We start from the raw sequence: 5,330 nt of genomic DNA, 5'->3' as shown, positions 1-5,330 counted from the left end.
ACTGTATGAAATAATTATAGCATCAGACTGAATTCCTGAATGGTGAGTAAATTCATTTCTTTTTTTTATTATTAAACCAGCAATTTCTGGTGATGGACTCCGATTTGGTCTTTTCTCGGTGGTAGATTTTTCCTCCACACTAGATGCCCACACACACACAAACACACACACAGACTCATACACACACAGAGCTCGAGTGTTGCCGATATACTAATGAGGCCCCTGAGTCCTGAAACCCCCTGAAGTACTCCATGACTCATTCCTCTTGTGCAGTGTGTGTGGCTCGAAGGTCAAACGTAGCTTGTGGCGCACAGCTACAGGAGATTGTCTCACTCATTATCCCATTACATGTTTGTAATGTGTGATAACGACGCGCTCAGCACTGATACTTCAGGCTTAGTGGAGCTGCATTCTCGGCTTATCGTGACAGCTGTGTGACTGATGTGCCGCTTCCCAGCTGCAAAGCTTTTTCTCGTGTTGGGTTAGTCACACAGGACTATTCCAATAGGTTAGCAATATAACACAATGTATAGAGATGTGGCCCAATGCGAAGATGAGATGCTGTTATCATCCTGAAGATGATAACTTTCCAAATTGTCCAAATTTTTTACATCGTTCGGCAGTATGCAATCAGTTGCATTATATTATCTGGTTGTCTGTGTCCAATCAAAATTGTCCTTAGTATGATATCCCAAGAATGCATGAAAGTTTGAAGAATTTAGTGTCAATCGAATTATTACTGCAACTAACAGACGAATTAATTTAAGGTCGTAGGAAGGTCACTGTACCCCTCAAAGCATTGGACACTAAAGACATTTGAGTGAGTTTGAGCTAGACATTTTTTTTTATGACAAATACAGGATATCAGATGCCTGAAATTTCCTGATATTTACAGGAAAAAGGTTTAAACAGCTCCATACCCTTCAATTAAACCCATTTTGGGAACATTTTGGAACTGGATTGGTGTTGCTTGTTGCTCAGGTGTGTCCTGTTAGATGTGCTGTTTAAACAATAAATAGCTCTGAATCGCAACTCTTAGTAGGTGTCATGAGTTTTATCTGTAGAGACTGGATATTTTTTTTAAGCTGAAAAAGATACTTGAGCAGAGCTAGCCAAATTGTTTTATTGGGTATAACTAAAACAACATTTTGGAATTTCCTGCAAAAAAAAGAATACACTGGTGTACTAATAACTAGAAATAGAACAGGTGAGCCAAAGAAAACAGCACCAGCTGTTAATGATCCAGTCATTGTGAATGCTATAAAGAAAAAAACCCAAAACAGCAATCAGGGACACCACTACAAACCTCCAGATGTCAATCCAGTATTCAAAGAACAGCAGAAATACACTATATTGGCATATGTATAGTATGGACAAAAACAACTGAACAGATTAGACCAACCAACCAACCAATCAATCAACCAACAAAACAATTAAATGATAAAGGTGTGTGGCAACATTTTAACATTTAGAGATATTGCTGTACAGATCTTGCTAGTTTCTTTATTTGGGTATTTTCTTAACATTTTATGAACCTGTTAACTCCACCTCAAAGCACGACAAACTCTTATTTTTTTCTTGAAAATACAATTTAGACAGGTATGAGATATTGGTAAGAGTTATACTTGTCAAAGTTTTATATTTATATAAAAGATTGAAAATCATTTCCAATGGCAGCAAAAGGCGATGTGAAAAAAATCTCAAATGGCTTCTCTAAACAAATTTGAATTCAAGCAAAGAAATCAGTTTTTCTTGAATATTTAGAAGCTCAAATATAAACTTTTGGTTGTTGAAAACTATGATATTTCTTTCTTTATTTAAGACATGTTTGATTAGAACCTCCCTGGATTCTACATCCCCAAAAAGATTAGCTTTTTCTCTGTGATATTACATATTCAGGTGAGATTTATAGAAACACAAGCAGCCCATAGAGCAGCCAAACCGCCAATAAGCTGTTTAACTATATTTTAAAAGCATTAGCAGATGTTAAGTTTCACATTGTAGACTACCTTTAAAAAAAATTACTGCTTGATGGTGAATGAAGGAACAGTGTAGCTACTTAGCATAAGTAGGGCTTTTTGTATTTCGCATTCCACATCTGGGCCCAATTTGCTCATATATTTTCCTCTACTCTTCTGGAAAGATGTTTCACTAGATTTTGGAGCGTGCTTGTGAACATTTGCGTTCATCAGCCACTGATGAGAAACGTTCAGGAAACATTCTGGAACCAGAATTAGCCTTTACAAAGTGGCAGAAAGGAGAAGGAAAGAATCTGCTCATGATCCAAAACATGTAAGACTCAAAACAATGGAAAGTGTGGCTAACATTTTACACTTTATTCAAGATTTTGTAGAAATAGCACAAATCACCACATTTACAAACATTTAGAGAAGGTGCTTTATAACATGTTCCTTCTTCTTCTTCCGACTGCTTCCGTTGAGGGTCACAACAGCAGATCATCTGTCTCCATTTCACTCAACATCTGTGCTCTTTCAACCCAACCACCTGCATGACCTCCCTCACCATATCCATAAACCTCCTACTTGGCCTTCGTTTTTTTCCTCCTGCCTAGAGGCTCTATCCTCAGCATTCTTCTACCGATATACCTAATGAACCAAATCATCTCAATCGCGCATCTCTCACCCTTGTCTCCAAAATGTCCTACCTGCATGGTCCCTCTAATAAACTAGTTTCTAATCCTGTCCATCCTCGTTACTCCTGATGAAAATTGTAGCATCTTCAACTCTGCCACCTCCAACTCCACCTCCTGTTCCTGCTATAAAAGGGTCAGTATGAGGACTCTTAAACAGGCTTCACCTTGTATTTCTGGGGAAACGCTGCTGATGTGTCCCTATCACATAAGTTTCTGTGTAGGTCCCCGTTCAGAATGTAGTAACCAGTAGCTTTCCAGACCACCTATTTATTTTTAAAGAATATAATCTTGCTAATGGAGTGCAAGCCAAACAGGGACCACTTTAAAACAAAAAGTGCCTCCAATTGTGTGAAATTTCCAGAAATGGTTTAACCCATAAAAAAGAAGAAATGAACCATTTAGTACAAAGCCATATTAGATTATATCACTTGGTATATCAAATATAGATAGTTTTACTGTCTTGCTTGAATAGAAACTACAGTTAATAGAATGAGGATGAGCAAGAATGAGCCACTGTAAAAAAATTTTTTTACGCAACTCCCATTGATAAAACGTGTGATTTTGTTTAACATGCTCACTGCTGCAAGAGTTCTCTGGCTTGCAATTCTTGTCACGATATTGCTATTGTGAGTCCGTTATTCAGTATTGCTGTGTGTTTAGGAAACCTCGAGCACCGCCATTTCCAAGATTACATCTGCGTAGCACGTCTTCTTCTGTCTCAGGTTCCTGCGATCTCGTGCGTCTGGCTCACCTCCAAGATCAATCCCAGTCTCCTCTGCTTTTCTCGGAACTCTGCCTTTTATGCAAATGAAGCCCGGAGCATCACACTCCAGTGTGTCCAACCAGGAAGTGCGTGACGCTGCAGACACAGAGGAAACTGTGATTCAGTGTTATGCAGCTTTGTAAGGAATCAGTCAGAAGCAAGCAGTTGAAGAGGGGGAAAAAAAGAAGCCACTTGGGGAAACGGGATGCCTTGACGGCTCACCGATCCTTTTTAAGGCATCGCATGATGTGTGTCCTCGGCACGTGGAAGCCACGTTCTGGTCCACTAAGCTCAGACAACCTTTCAATGACATTGGCACGCGCCGGCTTTCTCAAGGTAAGCCTGCCTCCCTGCTGGGGGTAAATCTATGTCAGCTCAAGGAAACATCGTCCTGCATTCTTAAAGATCACTGATGGAAGATGCAGGATTGAATAATTCACTGAGCTTAATGGTAGAGTTGTCGGTTGGTGGAAGTCAGGTGCATGACTTTACTGTGCCATGTGTAGAGTTGACTCTGCGGAAGTATGTAAAGGCATGTCGGAGCTCCCGGCGATCTCAATGACCTCTGTTACAATTTCTTTTTTAAGGAATTGTTTAATTATGTTCTCTTGAATGGTTTGTTAGTGGTGTTTTTTTGTGTTTCTTTTTAATTGTTTAATATTATATTGTTTAATGAGTCCAGGATCTGGATGATATCTGTGACACTGTGTATCTTACATGTGAAGTCAAATATTCCAAAGAAATGGAGAAATGGAATACACTGCACACTAAAATCAAGTCCAGATCCAAAAATCTCAGAATCTTATTAAAAGTGCAGCCAAAAAAAAAGGTCAGATTCCTAACAAAAGTGTCCGATGATACACGCTGAAGCAATTCCCTATGCTCTCTAAGGGTTTCTGCTGCATTTTAGAGTCAATATGACTGAGATTAAAACAGGTCTGAGACTGACCACACTGATCTTCCCTTGTATTGTCTTGACTTGGGATGTAAACTAGCCTCCCATTTCTGTCACCAGGGGGCAGTAGGCTAATGTCATTGAGGGAAAACTGTCATTGAGAACATCCTCTATGACAAGGACCTCACAATGTCGATGCAATTTGTTTTATGCTGATTGCTCGAAACCTTTCTTAGCTAGTACAGGAGCATTTACGTAAACTCCGGTTATTATTAATGTTAGACAAAAACAACTGAACACATTAAACTAACCTGAAAAGAAACCAGCCAACCAACCAACCAACCAATCAACCAAACAAACAACAAAACAGTTCAATAAAAAAGGTGTGTGGCAACATTTTAACATTTAAAGATATTGCTGTACAGATCTTGCTAGTTTGTTTATTTGGGTAACATTTTATGAACCAGTTATCTCCACCTCAAAGCACGACAAACTCTTATTTCTTGAAAATACAATTTAGACAGGTATAAGATGTTGGTAAGTGTTTTACTTGTCAAAGTTTTAGATTTATATACAATCGCTTATATACAAGGCGATGTGAAAAAAAAAATCTGAATTCAAATCAAATTTTAATTCAAGCCAAGAAATCAGTTTTTCCTGAATATTTTGAAACTCAAATATAAACGTTTGGTGGGTGAAAACTATGATATTTTGTTCTTTATTAAAGACGTTTAAATAGAACCTCCCTGGATTCTACATCCCCCTAAAAAATCTTTTTTTTTTTTGTTTCTCTGGGATATTACATATTCAGATAAAATTATAAAAACACAGGTATCTTATAGAGCAGCCAAACCACCAATTAGGCTGTCTAGCTATATTTCAAAAGCATTAGCAGATGTTAAGTTTCACATTGTAGACCACCTTTAAAAAAAATTACTGCATGATGGTGAATAAAGGAACAGTTTAGCTACTAGTAAAGGTGGTCTACCAGTTTGACCTGCTGTTTCTGTAGCTGGGTT

The sequence above is a fragment of the Silurus aristotelis genome, assembly GCF_946808225.1.
Source record: "Silurus aristotelis genome assembly, chromosome: 22".
In the NCBI taxonomy this organism is placed as follows: Eukaryota; Metazoa; Chordata; class Actinopteri; order Siluriformes; family Siluridae; genus Silurus; species Silurus aristotelis.
The sequence above is the reverse complement of the archived record's forward strand: the minus strand, read 5'-3'. Positions refer to the sequence as shown.